The sequence below is a fragment of the Dromiciops gliroides genome, chromosome 3 (assembly GCF_019393635.1).
Source record: "Dromiciops gliroides isolate mDroGli1 chromosome 3, mDroGli1.pri, whole genome shotgun sequence".
Lineage (NCBI taxonomy): Eukaryota > Metazoa > Chordata > Mammalia > Microbiotheria > Microbiotheriidae > Dromiciops > Dromiciops gliroides.
The window spans coordinates 271,340,411-271,366,467 of record NC_057863.1 but is presented as its reverse complement, the minus strand read 5'-3'; the positions used below and the strand labels follow the sequence as shown (position 1 = coordinate 271,366,467).

The 26,057-nt window shown below is 38.5% G+C and overlaps 1 protein-coding gene and 1 pseudogene across 7 annotated transcripts in view; one reads left to right on the top strand and one right to left on the bottom strand.

Moving 5' to 3' along the window:
* The window catches only part of EVA1C (eva-1 homolog C), an 87,314-nt gene that overhangs the window by 4,764 nt on the left and 56,493 nt on the right, over positions 1-26,057 (top strand). The gene's annotated exons all lie outside the window — the stretch shown is intronic.
* LOC122751895 lies at positions 12,903-13,158 on the bottom strand (annotated as a pseudogene).

The following is a 26,057-nucleotide window of genomic DNA, read 5'->3' as shown; positions in this document are numbered from 1 at the left end:
CTGCCGGCTCTGCCCCGCCTCTCCCTCCCAATTCGTTTTTATTTCCTTTGCTTTCTCCACATAGGCTCACATGCTGGTAACTTACTCTAATCATCCCTGAGTTTGTTTTGAGACCCTGTATGAAACCCCATACCCAGTTTTTTCTCTAAATATGTTACAGAGGTGTTGCCAGAGTTAACTGGAAAACTTTCACCACTACATTAAAAATGTATCCCAGGGAATCCAAGAGAATTTCATGCAAAATTGGTACTTCTGTTCTTTAATCCTGTTCTCAAATGTATTTGGACTTCATCCATTTTCCTCTTCCCAAACTAATTCTGTCCTTTTGAACACATTCCTAATCCTGAGAAGTGAGCTCAAGAAGGCCAGACTTTTCATTGACTTTTCCCCTAAGACAAGGATAACATCATTTCCAAAAATCTTTTCTGTTGAGAGAGCAATACTATGAAGGAAGGTCCGAGTTATAGCATGAGAGAGAAAGATAATAAAGACCCACCATTCTGTGCATTGTAAAAGGAACAACGTAAAACAATAGGGTCTTTTGACATCCCCTAAGGATAACTTTTAAACTTCCCACTCCTAAAGGCTGAGATTTTGGCCGCACCTTCATGCTTGGGGCCCCTAAGGGGAGCATATAAAGAAGGGAAACAGCTGATGACTTAAATTACCACTCTCCTTTGGAGGGAGCAAACTTCTTTATCTCCCTTCCTCTTTCTTCTGTTCTTCTTCTCATCCCTTTCCCTTTTCTCTCTACTTACTAAGACTCTAAGTAGTTGGTGAGATTGTGGTTGGGCTGGGGGGAAGAGAGGAGGGAGGAGAAGAAGGGAGAGTTTTTCCAGGTCATTTTTCTACTCCCTCACAAAAACTTTAATTTCTGCCCCCACCCCCATCTGTAGGCAGATACATTATGGTCACGCATGGTCCTCAGTCTTCACTTTCTCTTCTCTTCAGTCAGTTGCCAAGTCTTGTCAATTCTACATTCACAAGATCTCTCTTATCTGTCCCCTTCTCTCTATTAATATAGACAGTTCTCGGCACCTCTCACCTTGACCTTTACAATATCCTCTTAATCAGTCTTCCTGCCTCAAGTCTCTTCCTTTTCCAGTTTAGCATAACCATCCTCCACACAACTGCTAGCTAACATGATATTCCTAAAACAGAAGTCTAACTATGTCACTCCCCTACTCAATAAATTATTAGTGACTTCTGATTTCTTCTAGGATCAAAACCAATTTTTTCTCTTTGGCATTTAAAGTTCTTCATATCCGGACTCCAGTCTAACTTTCCAATCATATTATACATTACTTCTCTTCAAATAAAGGTAACTAAGTGGCACAGTGGATCGAGTCCTGGGTTTGGAGTTTGGGGTTTTGAGTCGGGAAACCCTGAATTCAAATCTGGTCTCAGATACTTGCTGTGTGACCCTAGGCAAGTAGTTTTATCTGTTTTCCTTAGTTTCTTCAATTGTAAAATGGAGATAATAATAGCACCTTCTTTCTACCCAGGGTTGTTATGAGGTAGAAGTGAAATAACATGTATTTGTTTTCATAAATTTTGTATATACTTGGGTATACTTCTTGTCTCCCCCTTTAGAATGTAGGTTCTTTGAAGGCAAGAACTGATTCATTATTATTTCTGCATCACCATTGCCTATCACAGTGCTTAACACTGATAATTTTCTTGTTCAACTGATTCAATTTTGCCCTAGTTCATGGGGTATGGTAGAGAGGATAGTATGGTGATTGAGGGCCTCATTTTGCTGAGAGGATTTCCTCTAACTCAAAAAAAAAGTTTCCAGATGGTAGTAATGATTTATCAGGCCCAAGCAAATAGTGCTTAATGTAGTAGGAGCTGATTGGGGAACCCTGATCAGTTAGGCCTAATCATCTGATTGATAAAATTAAGAGTGTCAATTTTTTTGAGTGCATATTAAAGGGTCAGCCATTGCTGGTGAGTGTTGTCAGAGCCGATAGACAATAAATTTGCTCCAGAGTGAATTTTTTGCACCCTTTCATTGACTCGGGCAAACTGGTCAGACTGGGAGTTGAAAATTAGTAAAACTGATCCTGGTCTAAGATTGAAGACAATAAGCTCTTAGGATCACTTCTAAAAGTATCAGTGAGAGAATAGGGAGGGGATTTGTTTTTTTACTCTCCTCTTGAGCAAGAGCATCTTGCAGCAATGTTCTTGAATTCCATGTTTCCTATAGCCATCCACTTCTTCTGTATGTGGGCCTGGAGATTATATTTATTTCCAAATACATAGCTATGCAAATTCATAAACAAAAAAAATTAGGAAATTCTCAAAAGTTGCCATTTGTCTTTGTAGATGTAAAGCTTGCCCCAACCAAAAGACAAATATGAAAGTTTTTAAAAAAAAAAAACAAAAAACAAAGAGAAAATGGGGGGTGGGCGGGGAGGGCTTATGACCTTTTCCTCTTAGAGGGAAAATCTGATCCCAAGTGTTAAGGGCTAAAATTCTTGCTAGTCTGTCTAAAATATCTAATGAGTGGTCGCCAATCAATTACAAGCTTTAGCAAGAGTTAGACTTTTAAGCATTTATTAAGGAGAATAAGAATTTGGTAAAGAGAGAGAGAAAGGCCTAGATTCCTATCTATTAAAGGGAGAGCACATTTCTAGCTCCCTTCTCCGCCAGCGTCCTCAGGAAAGAGACCCAGAGTCAGCGCCAGTCTCTTCCTTCCTCCTCCCACTAGTCTGCGTCACTTCCTCCCCGCCAAAGAAAAGACTCCTGGTCTTGCCCTCAAAGACCTTCGCTTCATGGGCAGAACTCTTCTACAGTAAGTATCCAGCAGGTGGCGTCATTCCAATCGTTACAGTCCCCCCTGTTGTTCCTCAAGAAACAAAATGTTTCCTTGACGGAACAGTAAAAACAATATAATAACTATTGCTAACTAATAATATGTGAACAACAATATAGAAAAGGAAGAGAGGAAAGTTTTGTCCAGAGGGGCGATTTTTTGTCCTCATGAACCGACGCTTTGACATTAGTCTTGCAAAGGGAGGGCCTCTGCAGAGAATACATGTTACAGATGGTGTATATTATAACAGAAAGAGAAAAAACCAATAACAACAACAAATCAAAACTGTTCATTTAAAATCTCTGAAAGTCTTTTCTCAGATGTCCTCTAGGTGTAGTCGTGGAATGGAAGTCTTTTTCAGGGGTTGATGTGTGGATGCTGGTAATCAGCCAGGAAAATTTCCTACAAAATCGAGCTTAACACAACTTTAAAATAGCTTTGTCAATAATCAAATCAAACAATGAAAGTTCTCAAAAACATGTCTAAGGGAATTCATAATCTTAGTTGTTACACATGAAACATATAATAAAACAAAAATTGAACCATTCTTTACAATTATATTATTATTATAGTCCCCCTTTATGGAGGGTAATTGAGAAGACAATTGCTGCGATATTAATTTTTAAAAATAATTTTTATCTTTGTTTCATCACTTTTTGCATCATCTGCCTAATTATCCTCATGCCATTATGAGAAATTAGAAAATCTAATATAATTGGTAACAGGTGTCAAGGCCAAATTCAACACTGTATTTATCATGACACCTGAGATAATTATGGGGGTTACCATAAAAGAACAGAGAAATGATGGGATATGAGCATTCCCACACTTGAGCAATATATACTGCCCATACAGTATGCCAGGCTTAAAATAGGTGGATGGAATATACGTCCATGCCACCGAACATATTGGAGGAAACTGAGTCAGACTTAATCAGATCCATGGGATTAAGATGTCCATGGCATCAGGCATATAGGAGGGAGCATAGAAGCCAGGTGTAGAAGTGAGATGGGTGGGATGAATACTTCCAGCCATCTGTACAATATTGTGGGGAAAAATAAAATAAAATATTAAACCAAGAGAATCCAACCTCAACATTTGTCAAAAGCCGTTCTCTCGGCCATACCTTGACTTCATGCATGTCTCCCCTCATGTGACAGTTCAGTGTCTGCTCTTGCATGTATTCCTCTTGTGATTGGATGGCACCTTGGCCAACTGGCATCTGATAACTCAGAATAAAGGTAATTAGTGTCTTAAATGATAAGTTCCCATAATCCAAGTCTCATATGGATTTAAAAATTGAGGATAATAAATGATTGCAAAAAATGTGAATACATCTTGACTCAGAACACAATATATAATTATGCAACAATTTCAAATAATACCCCTTTTTTTAACTTAGTATACAATTACTTTTTTGAAAAATCTGAACATATTTAAATACAAGTTAAAGCACAACACAATCTCAAAGAAAACTTTTACAAATGTTCCCCTCTTTTTTTTTTTTTTTGGAATATGCTTATCAAAAATAATACTTCTAGAATCAATTTACACTTGCCATGGCAAACAATTTGCCAGGGAAATGCTTTAAAGAGTTTGATCAAAGAATCAGTTGAGAAAAAATAACAAAAACAAACAACTCAGAATATGGGAGCACAATACTCCTAGAATTAACATTGTATAATAAAATCAAAACCATCTTGCAATGTTTCAAAATTAGATAGAGAAATGAATAGAAGAAAATACACATGGAACAATAAAATACAGTGAAATTCAAACTAAGGAAATCTAAATGAATATGAACTTAATATCAATAAGAGTATTATAAAATATAAACTTGATCACATGACTATAAAAAGCTTTTACAAATATTCTCCTTGTTTTAGAAACTAAGTATAAGACACAATCTCAAAAGCATGAAAATCTCTATGAAAATAAACCCATACCATTAATTTCAAAATGTATATATAATAGCACAGAAATCCTATGTAACCTCTGAACTGATACTATTACTCTGAGTGAATTCAGAACACTTTTGATTCCGATATCTAAAATCCCCAATACTCATATCAATACCTTGCTGTTTACTTCTACATTTCTGTAAAATATATATACTTCCATGGCAAAAGAAGCGGAGTCTTGAACTATGGTGATGATTGTCATTCTCATTCAGCTTAAGTTTTTCTTCTTTAACCCCTCTATATTGTCTGTCAGTCTTTTCACCATACAAATGCTTTATAAGATTACTAATTAAAGACAAAAGCAGGTTAGCAAAATTATGAACAAAATGAGTATATCTGGAATTTAAAGGGTTTTCTAAGGTTGTCTCAGAAGCACAGCCAGGCTGGGGAAGGGCTGAGCCTGAAGCTGCAAATGTAGTTAGACAAAGTTGAGCATGCGCATCAGATCTCTGGACTTCCCAGGCAGGGGAAGCTATGGGCTTGGCCATAGGAGGAGTAGAGGGTGGGGTCTGGAGAGGAGGGGAGGGACCAGAGCAATTTGAATCAGACTTGATTTTGAACTCAGGCCTGGATTCCTCTTCCCCCACTTTGCCTCCAGGTGCTAGGGGATTAAAAGCTTCTAGAGGGTGGGTCATTGCCTCTAGGCATGCAAAATTAGAGCAACAATTAGTGTTAGAACTGGGAAAAGCTGCAGGAATCTCTTCAGGTTTCTCTGAAAAAGCATGGTTGGGAGAGTGGGAGATATTTCCTTGTGTGAGTAAGTTGCTGGCTCTTCTAACAAAGATAAAAAGAAAAATAGAAAATCCACAAAAACAAAGCATTAACATGATCTTATCTCCCATTTGTCTGGTTAAACAGACTAAAATCAAAAATAGGGTAATTAGGGAGTTTAAAAGGTCCATTCGAAAAAATTTAAAGGGAAAACACAGCCAGTACGCTAGTACTTAGCAGTTAAAGGGAGAGGGAGGGGAAATTTCTTACCCAACCAGAAGATCAGAAGAAGACTGAGGGTTAGCTTTCCTCTTCGTGGTCAGCCATCTGTTAAGGGCTAAAATTCTAGCTAAACTGTCTAAAATATTTAATGAGTGGTCGCCAATCAATTACAAGCTTTAGCAAGAGTTAGACTTTTAAGCATTTATTAAGGAGAATAAGAATTTGGTAAAGAGAGAGAGAAAGGCCTAGATTCCTATCTATTAAAGGGAGAGCACATTTCTAGCTCCCTTCTCCGCCAGCGTCCTCAGGAAAGAGACCCAGAGTCAGCGCCAGTCTCTTCCTTCCTCCTCCCACTAGTCTGCGTCACTTCCTCCCCGCCAAAGAAAAGACTCCTGGTCTTGCCCTCAAAGACCTTTGCTTCATGGGCAGAACTCTTCTACAGTAAGTATCCAGCAGGTGGCGTCATTCCAATCGTTACACAAGTAAGCCCCTAGAGCATGTGGTACTCTTCCAACAGGTAGCGGGGACCTGAGGTCAACTAGAAGTCACCTCTCTCCTTCAGCTGAGAATACAAACTATCTAAGGTGAAAATTCCCAATGAGCCTCAACATTGTAGTGCCCCTTTTGGTCGCTGGTCCACTCTGGTCTAAACCTTCATCATCTTATGCCTGGATTATTGCAACAGCCTGCTGGTGGGTCTGACTGCCTAAAGTCTCTCCCCACTCCAAACCATTCTCCATTTAGACACCAAAGTGATTTTTCTACCATGCCCCTCACCTACTCAATAAACTCCGTATTGCCTTCAGGATCAAATACAAAATCCCATTTGACATTCAAAGCCTTTCGTTTTCTTTCTTTCTTTCTTTCTTTCTTTCTTTCTTTCTTTCTTTCTTTCTTTCTTTCTTTCTTTCTTTCTTTCTTTCTTTCTTTCTTTCTTTCTTTCTTTCTTTCTTTCTTTCTGGGGCAGTGAGGGTTAAGTGAGTTGCCCAGGGTCGCACAGCTAGTAAGTGTCAAGTGTCTGAGTTTGAATTTGAACTCAGGTCCTCCTGAATCTAGGACCAGTGCTTTATCCACTTTGCCACCTAGCTGCCCCGTTCAAAGCCTTTCTTAACCTAGCCCCACCCTCCCTTTCCAGTCTTTTTACACTTTACTTTCCACCATATATTACATCGATCCAGTGACTCTGGGAATTTTGTCTGGCTGTCCTCCATCTGTGGAATGTTCTCCCTTTTCATCTTTGCCTACTGGCTCCCATGACTTCCTTTAAGTTCCAACTAAAATCCCATTTTCCATGGGAAGCTTGTCCCAACCTTTCTCATTTCTCGTGCCTTCCCTCTCTTTCCTGTTTATCCTGTATAAAGCTAATTTGTACATATCTGTTTGTTTATCGTCTCCATTAAATTGTAAGCTCCATGAAGGCAGGATCGTCTGCCTCTTTTTGTAGCCACAGTGTTTAGCTCAGTGCCTTGCACACAGTAGGTACTTAACAAATGTTTATTGACTAATTGACTATATCCCTCTTTCACTTTCTAGTTAAATTCCCCTGGAGGCATCAGTATGCCAGTTCAAGAGTACCTTTTGAGTTCTACTCCCAAAACTCTTTAAGACCCTACTGATGTGTTTATCTTTCAATTGTAAGCCAAAGGAAACAATTAGCTCAGAGGCAAGGCAATTACTGGAATAGCATCGAAAGAAGATATTTAATAGAACATCCTCAACTCATAAACTTAGGGCACACTCTCCCCCACCATCAAAGGAGAGAGTGAGTGAGCAAGTATAGAGATCAAGCGTGAGGACGAAGAGTGTGTGTATGGACAACTCACACCTGGAACACCATAAGCTCTTGCTGTCCCCTTGTGATGTCCCCAAATTGCACCTCACTAGGTCAGACATTGTGACTAGTTGAATTGCTTTGCTGGATTTTTTTTGCCTGTTAGTCACAATTTCCATGGTCCTGACTAAACTGAACTCTGATTAAGCACATAGAACTAGCCTCTCCGAGTGTCAACACTGAGGCTTGCCATCTCCCAGGCGGTAGGATTTCAGTTTCTGGTTGGTGCCAAGTCTCTGTCTCTGTCTCTCTGTTTCTGTCTCTGTCTGTCTCTGTCTTTCTCTGTCTCTCTGTCTCTCCCTATCTCTCTGTCTCTCTGTCTTTGTCTCTGTCTCTCTCTCTCTGACTGTCTCTGTCTCTCTCTCTGACTGTCTCTGTCTCTCTGTCTGTCTCTCCCTCCCTCCCTCCCTCCTTCCCCCACCCCCTCACAGTCTCCCTCTCCCTCTCTTGACATAAGAGATTGGGTTTCAGGAAGTGATATCCTTGAATTTCCCTCTGATGCTGCATATAAACACATGTCTTTTATTGTTTTGTGTTTCTCCTACGAGATGCCGTTACATGGGAGGGCATAAGAAATCCCTTTCCCCATCTTGCTGCCCTTTGCTGGTTTCAACTCTACGTTTCAGCCAGGATCACTTTCACCATTTTTGAACACTGTCTCTTTCTTTAATTTGCCCATCTCCATGAGTAGATGGATAAAAAGCCCCATGACCATCCATGGGACAAGTCCATTGTTTCTGTCAGTCCCCAGTAATGGTTTCTGATCCTTTAATATGCAAAAGGACCACCAAAATCTAACACCCTTTATTTCCTCAAGCAGGTCAGATCCCTTGATCAAATTCACCTTCCGCACTACAAACATTGTCAGGACACCACCTCTTTTACATTATGAACTTGAACAAATTTCTAGGTCTCAATTTTTCCACCTGTAAGATGTTGTCAACGATCTCTTAATTTCCAACTTTAATGGCCCTTTCTCAATAGTCATCCTTTTTCATTTTTTTCTTCAGCATTTGAAATTATTGATCACTCCCTTGTCCTGTATACTATCTTCTCTCTGGGTTTTTGTGATGCATTCCCTTACTGGTTTTCCTACCTACTTGACAGCTCTTTCACAGTTTTCCTTTACACATTCGTTATTCATTTCATACCATCTAACTGTAAGATTCTGTCCTGAGTTTTCTTTTTTTCCTCTGTACTTACTCACTTGGTGACCTCATTCAGGTCTGATTAGTTCCATTACTCCCAGATCTATATATCCTGCTCTAGTCTTTCATATTAGAAAATTTACACTGGGCATTTCAAACTGAACGTATTGAAGTTATATAAAATTCAACATACCTAAAACAAAACTCATTTTCCCCCTAAAACATCCCAATTCCAAACTTTCCTATTATTGCTGAGGGCACTACTATCCTTCCAGTCAGCCAGACTCCCAACTTAGGTGTTCGATCCTAATTTTTGTTCAACCCACATGCTAATGAGTTGCCAAATTTAGCTTTTTTATGGCCAAATCTCTTGCATACATCCTTTCCTCACCATGAATACAGCCACCATTCTCATTCAGGTCGTCTTCATGTCTTGATTGGACTACTGTAGTTGTTTTCTATTTGGTCTCTCTGCCTCAAGTTTCTCTAACACTACCTTCACACAGCTGCCAAAGTGGTTTACCCAAAGGGTAAGACTTCTACCTTAAATCTGTCTCTTCTCCCAATATGACTATTTCTTTTGATGGTACCACTAACTTTCTGGTTCTTTACATAACTTCCAAAATAATCTTCCTAAAACCGCATTCCCATGTTCAAAAACCTGCAGTGGTCTTGAACATGTTGTCCTTTGTTGCTTCCGGAAATGATATAAAATTTTCTGGCTTCAAACTATCTTTCCAGCCTCTTTCACATACTCTCCTTTCCATCCAAATTGAACTACTCTTTTTAAAAATAGTATTTTTAAAAATTTCTTAAACTAACAAGCATTTGTTTTCTTTCTCCCACTCAACCCTCATTGGAAAAAAGAAAAAAAGCCCTAATAAAAATATATACATACATATACACACACATATACATAGTTCAATAAAACAAATCTCCACATTGATCGTATCCAATGTCTCATTCAGTATTTTGAATCTATCACTTCTTTCACAAGAAACATAGCATGATTCATCAACAGCCCTCCAGAATTATGCTTGGTCATCACACTGATCAGAGTTCTTAAGTCTTTCAAAGTTGTTTGTCTTCACAATGTTGTTATTGTACAAACTGTTCTGCTGGTCCTCCTCACTTCACTTTTCATTTATTCATATAAATCTTCTGAGGTTTCTGTGAAGTTGTATTTTTTGACATTTCTCATGGAACAATAGAATATTTGCCATTTCCCAACTGATGGACAGTTCTTTGCCACTACAAAAAATGGTTTCTACAAATATTTTTCCCATATGGCTCTTTTTTTCCTTTTTAAAAATCTCTTTGGAGTATGGACCTAGTAATGGTATTTCTGGGTCAAAGGCCATGGACAGTTAAGTGACTTTGGGAGCATAATTGCAAATTACTGTTTTTGGAACCTCTTGCCTCCATGCTGTGGTGTAAACCATCACCATCCCTGCCATATACTCCCTCCTCATCTCTTCTATTCAGAATCTTTATCCTCTTTCAAGGTTAAGTTTAGGTACTAGATCTTGTGTGTAGTTTTCCCTGGTTACTTCTATGTATTCTCTCATTCCCTATATAGATGTTCTCTCCTTCTCTATATTTTCTTGTAGTGTCCTGAGTGTACCTCTTCTTACCTACCTTGACCTCTAATATACTTATATTATGATATATTTACATAATTTATTTATAGATGTATATAATATGAATAAAATATATTTATAATGAGGTACTTATACCTAATTAGAATGTTAGCACCTTGAAGTGCAAAAAGTTTCATCTTTCCATTTTAAATTCCCTTACCCTAGCATATGACTTGCTTAAAAAATGTTTGTGGAACAGTTGAACAAAAAAAACTAGGAAAAAGTGGTATCCTAATGAAGTAGGGAATGATGGGGTGGCCTGGACAGGTGCTTTAATTTTTTAGGAAAGACAGTTAAAATTAAAGCATAAAGAGGACTATCTGGGTAAGTCTTGGGTAAGGCACACATTAGAGAAGAACATCAAGGCAGTAAGTAGTAAATAGATGTCTGGGTCCTGGGTATAGATAGCTGAAATGGAGGGTGATGAGGGATAGGGAGTGGACCAAAGATGACTTTGCCTACTGAACAGTTTTGTCCAATATTGGTCCCATAGGAGATTTTGTCAATTGTCCAAGATGGATGAATCTGCTTTTAACCTCAAATCTCAAAAGGAAGATCAACAGAGGAAAAGGTTGAAGTTACTGACATAAGTACAAGGGGGTGTAGGGGCCAAATTTTAATTGGGGAGTGTTAGGAGGCTCGACGAAATATTAGGGCAGGGAAGAAAATTAACAGCCTCTTTCAAAAACAGAACAGGGTTTATTAACAAGAATGAACTTAAAAACACAAGTAAGATTAGTAGAATTAAGGACAAGGAAAAAAGGGAATGGGGAAAGGAAAATTATATGACCTGTGATCACACCACCACCTGGGGCTCAGCAGAGCACACAGTTGTGTCCTGTCTCTCTCCAGCTAAAATGCCAGAATGGTGAATCTTCTCCCCTCTCCTTACCAGCAACCCTGTCTCTCCCAGGAAGCAGGGTGGACACACACACAGCCTGAAGCTAATTGGCTGACAGCCCTGATTGACAGAATTAACAGATGGCTGTAGAACAGTCAGCCTCCCAGCTTCCACATGCTGAAGGTCACCTGACTGCCCTCACCCAGATTCCCATCATTATAATTTGGCCAGGCCCACGTAGGCTTTGGTATGAGGTGGGTGGAGCACTGTTGCTGGCGCTGAGGCAGTGCTGGGGCTTCTAAATCACAATTAATTCTTTACAGGGGAAATGGGAAGATACATCTAACTAATTTGGTCAGCTGATGTGCTAAGATCCCCTTGTTTGGTCAAGCATTTTCTAGGGAAATGAATGGACCTCCCCACATCATACCACCATACTACCCCACACCCATTTTGGCCTCTGACATGGCCTTCCTCTGTCAGGTCTGTTGAGTATAACTAAGGCGTACTATGAGAGATTTCCCATCAAGTCTCAAGAGTGCCTATAGCCAAGTATGACATAGTGAAAAGAGTCGGGAACCTAGAGGATCTGGGTCCTGGTCCCGGCTTTATTATGTAATTAGCTTAGGTGATTGATTTAATTTTTATGGGCCTCAATTTCCTCAATATCTGTAAAATAAGAGGATGAGAATAAATGATTTATAGGATTCATTTAAGCTCTAAAATATTAAAATGTTACTGGCAGTTTATACTGTTGCCACATTTGAACTGGCTTTACAGCATTCCAGGTCAAGAGAGAGTAAGGAAACACTGCAGGATCAAGCCATATATTTGGATAGCTGTCTCATTTAACTGGTGACAGAACCAGGGACAATAGATACAGGTTTTCTCAAATGCAGTTGTGGTGCTTAAATAATAGACAGACTCTCTCTCTCTCTCTCTCTCTCTCTCTCCTCTTTGTTGTATGTGTTTCTCTCTCTTTGTCTCTCTTTCTCTGTCTATCTGTCTCTGTCTCTGCTGTCTTCTATGAAGATGTTAATATATCCAGGGATCATTAACTTCCAAAGGAATCTCTTGTAAATTTCTCCTTTCCTTTCCTTTCCTTTCCTTTCCTTTCCTTTCCTTTCCTTTCCTTTCCTTTCCTTTCCTTTCCTTTCCTTTCCTTTCCTTTCCTTTCCTTTCCTTTCCTTTCCTTTCCTTTCCTTTCCTTTCCTTTCCTGTCCTGTCCTGTCCTGTCCTGTCCTGTCCTGTCCTGTCCTGTCCTGTCCTGTCCTGTCCTGTTCATGCCTCAAAGAGGCAGATTTAGGCTAGTGGAACTTCTCAACAATTAGAGTTCAGCTGACTGGGAAGCCTCAGAAGTTAGTGGGTTCCTAGGATTGGAGGTCTTTCAGCAATATACAACTTGTTGGTATCTTGGAAAAAGGTTTCTTGGTTAAGTGTGTATGTGTGCATGTGTATAAGGATATATCTATCTATAGGTATAGCTATGACTGTACATCCATAGTTATCTGTCTGTCTGTCTGTCTCTCTCTCTCTCTCTCTATCTATCATCTATCAATATAGCTACAACCACTAGGGACAGTGAGTACTCAGCCAACCTTCCCATGGTCTTTTTTGTGTGTGTGTGAAATGTGAAATTTATTACATCTTTAAACTATCTTTATACACTCTTCTATATCACAGAGCTGACCACCAGGTAACCAACATTTTTGCATTTCCCTCTGAATAGCTTATTTTTCTTCTTCAAAGTCGGTTGGCTTCTTCCTCTTTGATTTCTCAAACTCCTGGGTTCCCCAGGTATAGAGGAAGTAAAAGCCTATAAATGGAGGGGGGGGGGGCGACCCGCAGAATGGAGTCCTGCGTCCTGCATAACATATTCGGGATGCCCTTCGTGAAGTAGCAGGGGAAGGCTTTCTGTTCGAACGGGGACAGGCTGTAGGAAATGATGTGCCTCACCCGGATCAGGTTCCCAAAGTGGCGGCCCATCTTCGCGGCGCCTTCGGTCCTGTGTCAGGACACTTCGTCCTCCAAAAGCTGCCTTCCCATGGTCTTTGATTTAATTATTTTGTATTTTGGCTTCAGGTGCAACACCTATATATACCTATTTGTCTACCCCTTCCCCCTCTTTCACCCCCCCCCCCACCTTCTCTGGATTTGAATTTCTCTTAAGGAATAAGTTGACCCTTATTGTTACTTATTGTCTGAGGCATGGGTTTCCCACACATCACATACAAGACAAAATTAAAATTCAAAACTCAATCCTATGGGTCTGAAATGTGTATTTGCAAACTGTTTTATTCAGTGTTTGCTTAAAATGTGCCATGAATACAAATGATCTAATTTAGGGTTTGGGGGAAGCAGGGGGCAAGAAATATAAGAATGATCTCTAAGATAAGTCTTTAATTCCAATGAGTATAATAGAATGTAATCCCATTTCAAATCTTTCAGCATTCCTTTAATGAGTACAAATGAGTTCCTTTCCCCTTGCAATGTGAGGTGAATAATCTGGGTAAAATAACCCTTTTTGTCTGAAAGGTTCCATGCTATCCATATTTGTGACAGCTTTCTGGTAGTATTCAGAGGCAGAGGGAAGTTGTCTTTTCTGCCAAGTTTTCCTTTTTTTCCCCTCTTGACTGGGAAGATTTTTCACTCTTTTCAGTAGCCCCTACTTCCAAAATTCTCAGGCTCTAGTATTATGAACAGAAACAAGAGAGAGTCCTTCTACATCAGAATCTTGTTCCTACATTAATTAGGAAGAAGAGATTCATCAGAGCCCATTCTCCTTAACAATATGAGTGAGCAAGGGAGCCAGAGAGAGGGAGAGAGAGGGAGGGGGGGGGGGAGGAGAGAGAGAAGGAGGGGGGGAAGAGGGAGAGGGAGAGAGAGAAAGAGAATGCCAAAAAGCCAATTTGTTTCATTTGAAGAAAATGTTTTCTATGTAAATCTGACTTGGAATGTATGTCTGCTAATTAGATCCTCTTTACCATTAACACAATCACTAAAAGAAAGAAAAAGAACATAAAATTTATTTGTTCATTTATTTAAAATTTAATTTTAAATTTTCATGTTTTCATTGCTATTATTTATATTTTTAAAAAAGAGAGAAATAGAACCCTTCTAACAAATATGCATGGTTGGGCAAAACAAGTTTCCATCTTGGCTATGTCCAAAAATGTATTTCAGGGCAGCTAGGTGACAGAGTGGATAGAGTACTGGGCCTAGAGTCTGGAAGACTTCAGTTTAAATTTTGCCTCAGATACACACCTCAGATGTGACCCTGGGAAAGTGCCTTAACCCTGTTTGCCTCAATTTCCTCATCTGTAAAATGAACTAGAGAAGGAAATGGCAAACATTCCAGTATCTTTGCCAAGAAAACCCCAAATGCAGTCACCAAGAGTTGGACAGGACTGAAATGACTGAACTATAGCACTAAAAATGTATGTCTCATTCTGCATCTTGACCCATCACCTCTGTCATGAGTTATACAGCATCCTTCATGTTGTAGTTGGTCCTTGCATTGATTAGGATCCTTAAGTCCTTTTAAACTTTTTTGTCTTTATAGTGCATTTATTGTGGCAATTGTTTTCTCGGTTCTGTTCACTTTGCCTGGCATCAAAATGAACCTGAAGAATTCATGAAATGGAAAGATTTATAGGAATTGATGCAAAATGAAGTGAGAACTAGGAATAAAATAGATACAATAATAACAATGTAAAGGAAAAGAATAGCAAAAACAAAATAGAAACCTATTGCTGTGTAATTATTTGACTAATTCACATATATATATAATTAGTAAGTAATTATATTACTATGTAACTATATTACCAAGCTTGCCCTTCCCACACCACTCCCAAATAGAGTAGTTAGTGTAGTCAAATGGAAAGCAGACTACTCATGGTTCCATTGAACCTGGATTCAAATTCCTGCAATGATGCTTACTGCCCATGTTACCTTGGACTAGTCGATCAACCTCTCTGGACAGCAACTTCACCTATATAATGACGAGGTTGGATTAGATGGCAACTGACCCTCTCCAGCTCTAAAACTATGACCTTAAAAGGTTGAAAATGTTCTTTCCTCCTCCTCCTCCTCCTTTCTTTGTGAATAGCAATCAAGCTTTCCCAGCCTGTGTCCCTGTGTGGTATGGTCACACTTTGGGAACAACTCCCATCCCTTTTTAGCACTTCAACTATATGTTACGCATTATGCTAAGAACCAGAGATGCAAATACAAAAGAGAGACAATTCCTGTTCTTAGAGGAAAATATATTCTAATGAGGGAGACAAAATATACAGGAAAGTGATAGCTCTGGAAAGATGCTTTGGCCTGAGTAGTTTCTGGGAGGATAGTGGAACCACAGGGCAATTTATTGATTTGATCTTTTCAGAAGTAGTGGTAATATTGGATTACTGTGTAATAGTGCATGTACAAAGTGCTTCTAATAGTGTTGTTTCTACCCCCACCCTCCATATGGAGGTGCTGAAGAACTTGGTTTCTGTTTCATGGACTGATTGGTGCCTTGGAAAGACTGGAGAATGTGTAGATATTCTATGACTGATTCTGGTCAGCTAACTATAGAGTGAAGAAAACACTTGGGTTATGTAGGTATTCAAAATGGTCTATCAGCTTCAGATGCTTCTTCTTTGCCTTAGCACTGTTGAGGAAGCTTGGTGACTCTTTATTTCACTTATGACAAGTGAAGGGAGTGGGGCATATGACCTTGTGAATTCAAAAGGTCTGGAAAGCACCTTGGCATCCATAGCATTCCATAGTTCAATTTGCCATAGCTCACAAGTTCAAAAGCTCCATTTCCTTCAGTTGTAGGTCAAGGAAAGATAATTTAAGAATAATTGATCCCCCAGAAAATCACAACCACTGTTGTTCCCTGCTCCTAGGACTTTTTAATGGTATTTTTTATTACATGTAAAGACAAATTTTAATTTGTTTAAAATTTTTGAGTTCCAAATGTCTCCCTGTCTCACCACCCTGGTCCGTAAGACTCTCCTAGGATTTTAAGAACATTTCCATATATAGAAAAAGAAAAAGAGGATTGTATATGAACCCACAAGTCTCTATCATTTACAACTTTTTTTTTAAGTTATTTATTTAAATGGTGTAACAAGAATAATAGTTACAAACCATCTCCACAACACTATGGCCATAGTCTCTTATAAATATAGAGAGTCCAAGAGGGTGGAAGAGTGGTCACAAATCCAGGTATAATTCTAGCTCCTCATCAGGCTCTTACAGCTTATTTTTTAAAAGTATATAATAAATTCAATGCATTAGTTCCAAAGGTCTCTTGCTTATCTGTCTCCCTCTGTACTTCTTTCTGTTTTCTTCCGTGCTTTAAAAATGTCATTTACAGTATTTCTTTTCTTTTTTTTTTGAAACAATCATTAGATTCCTTCCCCCTCTTTCTAGCTTAGTTCCCCCTGCCCTTCCCCATGCCAACCCTCCTTGTATATATACCCTCTGGGCGCACTGTCCCAGAGTCATGATACTGTCATTTACTTAGGGTTCTAGGGTTACCCTTAAGTGGGTTGAGGCATATTTTACTAAGCCCCAAAACTCTAGCCCTTTCCCAATTGAGTCCCCCCGCCCACTGTTAGCCACCAGTGAGTGACTAGTATGGTAGTTTCAGTTAATGAATTGACATTGATAATTTTTAAAAAGGGGAAATTTACTTCAAAAATAGAGTAATAACAGAAGAACAAACATTTCTCCCCCAAAACCTTGGGAACACACTCTGTTCTGTATCTCCTTGGTCTTTGGGGAGAGTGGGCTTAGACTTAATGCAGTTTCTACATAGTATTGGTCCAACCAAGTTTATATCCAAATGCAGCATTGTTGCAGGATAATGAGTCCTAGTCTTAGCTATCTTGGGCTTGGTGCTGAAGGTTGAAAGTATACTCTGGGCATCAATGCCAGGCTGACTGATATGGACTCAATTTTTAACCTCCTGGACTCCTAGATGGCTCGCTTCTCCTCACCTTTTGAAACTCACAAGGTTGTAATCTCCAACTTCCTTCCCTAGAATAGAAGAACAAACACCAAGAACTGAGACCCATCTTCACAGGCCCAGATGGCCTCTTATGGGGAACCTACAGCAATGTCTTTCACTAGGCACCATCCAGCAAAGAAGAAATCAGCCAAAGAGAAATCCAACCATGAGAGAGGAACAGTTTGAGGCCAACTAAAGTCTTTTGAAGGTGCAATGCTAGCCAAAGATGCATGTGTCCATCTTCCCAATTCACTCTGCACAAATTCTTAGAAGTCTTCCCAAGCTTTCACTGAATCTGTCTCTTGCATCTTTACTTATGGTATAATAGTATTTCGTTACATTCATATACTATGCTATGTTCAGGCATCCCCAGTAAGGGCACTCCATTAAGTTTCCAGTTATTTGCTACAACAAGAAAGTGCTGCTGTAGGTATTTTTGTACATCTAGGTCTTTTCCCTCTATCACTTCTCAGTGGGGGCATATGACTAGTAGTGGTATCTCTGTATTAGAAGAAATGTATGCATAGTTCTGAGATTCTGGAGGGTATGATTTCAAATTGTTTTCCAGAATGGTAAGACTTCCTTGAGTTATTTTCCAGTTCAGTCAGTTTTGATAATAGATACCTCATTTTTTTCATTTTCTTCAATTTTTAAACTCTGTTTTACTTTTTCTTATTGTGTCATGAATCCATTGAGTTCCATTTGCTTTATTCTATTTTTTAGGGAGTTCTTTTCTTGAGGGAAAAGTTTTCTACTTTTTGTTCTAAATGATTAATTTTTTTCCCCATTTTTTCCCTTCCAAACTATTATTTCATTTATTTAATTTCCTGCTTCACTTCTTCTAACCAGTCTAGTAGTCCTCATGGTCAAGTCATTTTTTTTCCTCTGAAAAAGGAAAGTAGTTGCTTGTGGTTGCTATGGGGTTACTTTCTTCTTGATTTACTTCTCGAATTTCTAGTATACTAAAATATTTCTTAATAATGCTTGTTATTTAAAACTTTTTACTCATATTCAATCTCAGTTCCTAGATTAGGGTTTCACATTTGGCCTAGTCCCCTTCAGCACTCTTAGATGAATTACAACGATCTTGTTTGATCCTGTGTGACTGTTTGCTGCTGCCAATATGGATGGTGTAGTTGGTATTGGGTCTCATCACCTGCCTTGATCCCTGGCTTATGTCTTAGTTTCCTGATGATCCACAGTGGGCTTAAACCTTGTCTGGTCTTTTTTTTTCCTAATTGGGAGTTGGTCCTTTTCCTTGCTGTGGCCCTGACAGTCACAAGTGGAATGTTGGAGATCTTATTGGTTTAGGCCCTCTTGGTGCAGGCATCCAGGCACTGAGTTGTTCTTTTCTACTGATGAGGGATGGGCAGTGCATGGTGGGGTTCTGTGAAGTGATCTTTCAGGGCTGATTCTGTTTTGACAGAATAGGGCCAGCCAGGTACTCAGTTATTTCCATACTTTTCAAGTACACTGGCTGGGTTCAAGTTCATGAAGGTACATTGTGCTTATTCCCTCCCTCTCTCTCTAATATCCGATCTGGTTATCAGAGTTTGGGCTGGTTTCCCTTGTATGAGCTCCCATTTCCACTTCTACTGCCACTTCATGTTTACCTGAACTCATCCTGCCTCTCCTGGTCCCTGTACCACACAACACTGGCTTCTGTCTATTTTTCAGCAGTTCTAGACTAGGTCTATTTCTTTTTAAAATTTCTTTGTCATTGGTCTTCCTAAGATCATTTTAAAGTATTTTGGGGGTTTCTATGTGAGAGCTGGGCTTTTCTATGATCATTCATACCTCTTTCATAACCAAAAGTCTTAGTTTTTAATGTGTACAAGTGTGTGCTTGTGTCTATATACTGAGTGGGCAGAGAGGGGGAATACATTGTACCATTTAACTTTGGTCATCGATTAAAAAAAATAACCTCAATGAGAATTGCCCCAAACATACAAATTTACAATAATCTGTTTTTTTCACCCTCTCCCAACACATATGCATATTTTTGCACATGTAAAGCTTAGGCTGTCCTGGGAATTGGAACCTTTACAATTCTAGTTTGATCAAAAGGAGCATCAGACTTGATTCCACAGAAATAGCTATCTTGCATGTCTCCCTACATCTTGCCTTACTTAGCTTTATGTCCAGCCATTGCCCAGAATACAATAAGCAGTCACTGGCCTGCAAATCTTTTCTTCCTCCTTCCTGCATCTTTCAGTCAGTTGACAGGTATAATTAAAATATTTCCCCCCTCTGGCCAAACACAGAGAAAATATTGTATTGTTTCAGAAGGATTTAAAGTGCAGGATCATGGTAGGATGGGTGTGCATGCTTTGCAAAGGATTGTGAGTCACTACCCTTGAATTTCTAAGCATTTTAAGAACTTTGTTGAAAAAGGTCTATTGTGTGGATCTTGGCAGTGAAGAAAATGCCATGCCTGTCCAAACTCTATTTCAAATTTAATTTTAAAGTGGGTGAGGTGAGAATGCTATCCAATCAAAGGACAATGGAATTCTGCACACATCTTTCTCATTCTCACTCCTTTTGGTGAGAAAGGACTTAGATTTTTCAGAATCAATGAACATTCTGAAATGAGGCATAAACAGGGGCCTTTTGATTCATTTGAAAGGTGGCCGCGTGGTGAGCTGCTGTGCTGAAGAATCCAGCTGGAGCTAGGAAAACTCTGAGCAGTTTTGGCAAACAGCTGCCTGTGATAAGCAACTTTTTTCTCTGCCCATACCACTTGTTTTAGAGCTCTCTTCCCAGCCTTCTAATCATTAGTAAAATAGATACTTCAACCTTGTCATCCAGAAAGTTCCCTTAAAGCCCCAAATTAACACAGAGGGCCCAGACAATAACTATAGGAAATAGCCTAAAATAAAGCAAAAGCCAATCAAAAAATTTAAAAAGTCATTAGTGAAAAATGAAAGACACAGATTAAACCCTTATTTTATTAAGTAATGATCAACAATGGTACTGTTGTGGGAAGGAAAGACTGGTTTAAAAAGTTTCCAATTACAATACATAACTAGACATGAAGACTGAGTCTCTTGTCTTTAAAATGCAATCAGACCTCCCAGTAGAAGGCAAGCTAGAATGTAGAGACTGTTAAATTGTTGTCTTTTGTTATCCCTGGAGCCTAGCACAGTGCCTGGAGCATAGTTAGTAAGCATTCAATAAGTGCTTATTGATGGACTAACATTGTAAAGGAAAGCAACTGTGAAAGACTTAATAATTCTAATCAATGCAATGATCAATCAAGTCCAGAGGACTAATGATGAAGCATGCATCTCACCTCTTAGCAGAGAGGTAATGGACTAGAGGTGCAGAATGAAACATACATTTTCTGACATAGCCTATATGTGGCTTCTCTCTCTCTCTCTCTCTCTCTCTCCATATTCATGCTTATACACATATACAATATATATGCACTATATGTGCATATACACACATATGCATATGTACATATATATCCATCCATCTATCTATCTATCTATCTATCTATCTATCTATCTATCTATCTATCTATCTATCTATCTATCTATCTATCTATCTGTCTGTCTGCCTGTCTATGAAAAGCTTTTTTTGGGTGAAAGGAAAGATGATTAGTGATAATGATCCCTCCCCAAATATACCTCCAATGAAAGAAAAGAACATAAATGCATCATAAAAAAAAACCAAGAAGAAAATTAGAAGCAAGTTCAGAAAAGGTTATAAACAATGTAGTATTAGAACTACCTTAATAAATTTGAAATACACTTTTTATAAAAACCAAGCTAAGGGGCAGCTAGGTGGCACAGTAGACAGAGCACTATGGAGTCAGGAGGACCTGAGTTCAAAATCTCACTTCATACACTTCCTGTGTGACCCTGGGTAAGTCACTTAACCTTGATTGCCTCCCCACCACTGCCTCCAAAAACACCTAAGTTGAATATAGAAGAGGTTTACATTTTAATGTTCAGACCTTTTTTGTTTGAGAAAAGAAAATCTTTTTAAAAGAAAAATACTCAAAATGGGTGATAGAGGCAGAAACTACTGTAATTAGATAAGCTAGAAGAGAGTGGCTATGTCTAGGCAAGGAGTTAGGGACAGGAAATGCAGGATGAGAATTGGGGTAGGTGAACTGACTGTGAGATATGGAACACTAATTCATAGAGAAACCCAAATTAGGAGTCTGCATTTTTAACAGGTGACCTGTGTATTTGAAAATGATATCTGTGTGCCATGAAAGTTTCTTCTAGTATATTAAAAGGCATGTTTACCTAGGCCACAGTTTCAGTGAAAACACTATGAAGAGCAGTGTTTCAACACTTTGCTTATCAAAGATAACCATTCAATTTCCTGGACTATTTTAACTGTTTATTATGTGCAATTTACTGGCGGTTGTTTTGTTAACCTTACACTAAGCATTGTATACAGTGATGAAGGTATTTTAATAACACACATTTCAGTGGCACTTAAATGCCACTAGGAAGACTGGATAAAGTAGTGGGGTTTTTTAAAAAAATGTTATTACAATTGGTCTTTTTTTTTTTTTTTGAGTTTTCATAGCTTTAACAAAACGAGAGCAGTGTTCTTGTCAGATAGAATAGAGCATTTGTTGAGAAAGCTTGCCTGGATACTGGATTTCAGGAATTTGTAGGATCAAAAAGTAACATGTAAGATGTCAGGGAACTCATCCAAATGAGCACATTATTTTCTTTGGAAAATAATACTGTGTTACTTTCAAAGGAAAATATTTCTTATTCCAAGTACCTTCAACCTGAACCACCTCACTGATCCTGGGATTATGGCCGACTCCCTGTCATGAAGATGAACATTGTCTTTTATGGTTTTTACAAGATAAAAGGAAAACAATTTGCTCTTTTTCAAGGTGCCTTAGACCTTAGGGTCAAGTCTGCAAAAAACTGTAAAATGGACTGATATTTGTCTTTGGCCGGCCCCTCTGCTTTCTTTCAGCACTTTTCCTTTTAGGATTTCCCAACAGATGTCCTCTTCCTCAGGTGGATCTAGGTTGTTTCTCAATAACCCAGGATCTAGTAGCACTCATGCCCTTTTGCTTTTCCCTCAAGCAGTACCCTGTGCTCTAGAACTACATTCAAACCCACCTTCTATCCATCTTTAGTCCAGGATCTTCAGGCATTTTAAGATTGCTGAAAATAAAAACAGCATTGGTGTTTTTATTTTGGATTATAAAAGACCCTAAAGGACAAGGAATCATCTGTATTTACTTTAGCTCACTTTGTGTAGAATCTGGCCCAGCATACCACCTTGATTGGAACTTAATAGAGTAAAAATAAAGGTTTATTCACACACACACATGTATATATATATATGTTTGTGTATATCCTATCTTTCTCTCTTCACTCAGGATTTTGAGAGGAATCACAGCGTAGTCAGTCAGCTGATGAACATTTATCAAGCCCCTGATATATGGCAGGCATTGTTACTATGTACATTGGGATTCAAAGGAGGCAGCCAGGTGGTACAGTGGATAGAACACTGGCCCTGAAATTGGGAGAACCTGAATTCAAATCTCACCTCAGACACTTACTAGCTCTTTGACCCTGGGCAAGTCACAACCCCAATTGCCTTAAACATCCTGGGCCATCTCCAGTCATCCTGATATATATCTTGCTACTGGACCCAGAAGGCTCTGGAGGAGAGAGTGAGGTTGGTGACCTTGTACAGCTCTCCCTCACTTAAATCCAATTCACTGCAAATCATGATATCACCCCTGATGTCATGGTCCTCTTTGAGAACAAAGGACAAACAACAACAACAGCAAAGGATTCAAAGCAAGGCAATTAATCTTCCATGCTTTCAAGTTGCTTACTGTCTAAGTGGGAGGATTACAACATGCAAACAGCCACTTCCAACTTACACCTTTCAGTCAATTATGTGACTGCAAAGGTACAATCTGTTATGGAATAGCATTTACAAGAGTCTTCCTATTTCCTTCTCAAACATTCATCAAGGATACCCTCAGTGAATTGTATCGGTTATTTTAATAAAAAATTTGTAAAGATAGGACAGTAGACACATAAGTGACAAGTTACTTTTATTTTTGGTACTGATGAAGTCTATTATTTTTCCCAGGTATTTTGTGTTCTCCCTTTTTATATGATCTCAGACTTTAACCCTAGATGCCTTCCAAATGGCTTTCCCAAGCATGTGCCACCTCTGTAAGTCCTTGGTCTAGTCTAGCTGCTCTTCCTATCTTTATTGTCAAACTGTCACACATGCAGCAGTGTCATAAAGATCTTTACCAGTCTTTAAAATATTTCATCTGCTTGTTGGCTTTCTATCAATAAATCAACTATTGTGTCAGGCTAGGGATACAAATACATTAACCTTGGGATCATCTGTCTTAGTTGAGTGTCTTGCCAGGTTTATTATAAACTTGTTTCCCTCCATGGTTTATTGATTTATATTGGTTGAACTTTGTTAGGAAATGGTGATAGTCTGTGTCTGTGCCTTTTATCCATTGCCCATTTTTAAGCTTGATCAGCTTAATTAAATAGATCATATTGGAGTTTCCTCAATTTTGAGCTGTATTTTATTTTTATTTTTTCCTTTAATATGGAATTGATTTTTATGTGTGTTCTAATAGATTGTTAGTCTACCTGTCCATGGACAACTTATTCAAAAGTGACTTCCATATTGTTAACCAGTCGCTTCCTGTCAAAATAGAAACAATTCTCTGTGTGTATGTGTGTGTGTGCATGTGTGTGTGATGTTATTGGATGTTCTCCATGTCCCATGCCTACTAACTTTTTTTAGGAGAAAGTATGGATGATACATAAGCATGAAGCTACTGGATAGTCCATAAACCTTTGGCTTCTTTTGTTTCTTACACCTGAACCAGGTTTTCCAACATACTTTTTGTTATATTCTGCTATGTCCACCTTTGCATTGAGGTCACTAAGGGCTCAAGTGTATGTTGACTTAATTTGGAAGATTTTATTGAACTCTTCTAGAACTTTTCTATCTATTCATAATATACAACAGATGTTGTAATAATAGCATGCTAGACTTGGAGTCAGAAAAAGTTGTGTTCAAATCCTGCCTCAGACACTTATTAGCTGTGTGACCCTGGACAGATTAGTTAACCTTCTCTTAGTCTCTGTTTCATTGTCTGTAAAATGGAACTGATATTAGGATTAAAACCAAAGGTACCTATGGAGATCGAATGAGATAACTCATATAAGGTATTTGGCAAATGTTAAAGAATTGTAGCTAGCTATTATTTCTAGGTGGTTGAAACTATTGGAGCTTGTATTTAACTCTCATATAGCCTTTGAGAATTTAGGATGTCACCTCCATAGTATAGTGAGGATTTGATGGAGAAGCAACCTTGACTAACCAAAACAACACACTTTCCTCCCATTTGCACAAGAGAGATGATGAGCAGCTGGCAGAAAGATTCCGATTTCAAATATTCCAGCCTTGTCCTCTGAGCATATGGGAAATAGATAAGGCAGTCTCAAAGGGCTTATTATCCATCTCACCTGCACTCATCTTTTAAAAAATAAGAAGGTAAACTCCAAGCTACTGTTAGATGATGCCAAAGCATTTCAAGATATTCCTTTTATGAAATTTCTAGCCTTGATGAAAGTCACTGACATTTCTGATGGTACACAATAGGTATATATTTACACAGATATTGCTGAGTTAAACATGTTCTAAAAATAAAGAAGCCTCAGAGCCATGTGAAAAAGATTAAGGACACTTTCTATAATACACCGTGGGTCCTCTGTTTAACAAGATTCAAAGTCTGTATCTTACTTTACTAGTGTGCTTCTATCTTCCTAAAGAGCAGTGTATGTATACACACACATACACACATATATATATATATACATACATACATACATATGATTACAAATAAGCCATGGGATCGTGCAAGACCTTACCTAAGAAATAAAGTGTTTTTGATTGACCTTACATAATTAAGTATAGGATTTAAAGAAGCTAATAAAATAATTACAATGTTATTTGTGTCATTCATTCCTCAAAACTATAGGTCACAAAACAGACAAGGAATTGTTGAGTGATTCGCCTGTCTTGCCTATTGATAGCAATCTGTCTTTTTTAACGAACAGAAATTGATTTTCTTTCCCCCACTACTGAAAGAAACATAAACCCAATAAATATGCCTAGTAAAGAAAAACAAATGATCACATTGACCATGTCTTATTCTGCACCTGAGGTGGGTAGCATGCTTTGTCATCTATCCTCTGAAATCATAGTAGGCCATTTAAGTCTTTTATAGTTGTTTGTTTTTACAGTAATGCAGTAATACAGTAAATATAGTAAATATAGTAAATAGTTCTCTCTGTATCGGTTCATACAGATCCTTTCAGTTTTCTCCAAAGATATCCCCTTCATCATTTCTTAAGGGACAATACTATTTCATTCCATTCATATATTATAATTTGTTCAGTAGCATAATGTGTCTTCATCATTACCCACTTGATGGGCACCCCTTTGTTTTCCAGTTCTTTGTTACTACAAAGATCTGCTATAAATATTTTTTAAAAATCTATGCGAATTCTTTTATGTTTGCTTTTACTTCTTTGTGGGTATAGGCATAGTAATGGTATTATTTCCATTTGTGCCACTGAGTTTCTTTGTGCCTCCCAGTGCAACAGTTTTATTCTCCTCTAGGAGGGAGGATGAGCTATGTGACTATCTGTATAATAGCAGGTAGCATATAAAAGTGTAATTATAGAAGTGGATATAAAGTTTTGTAAAAGCATAGAGGAGGGGGAGTTAATTGACTTCCCACTGGGAAGATCAAAGACTGTTTCATAAAGAAGATAGCCCTTGAGCAAGTCTTTGAAACATTGTATAAATCTTAACCTATAATAGTTTTACATTT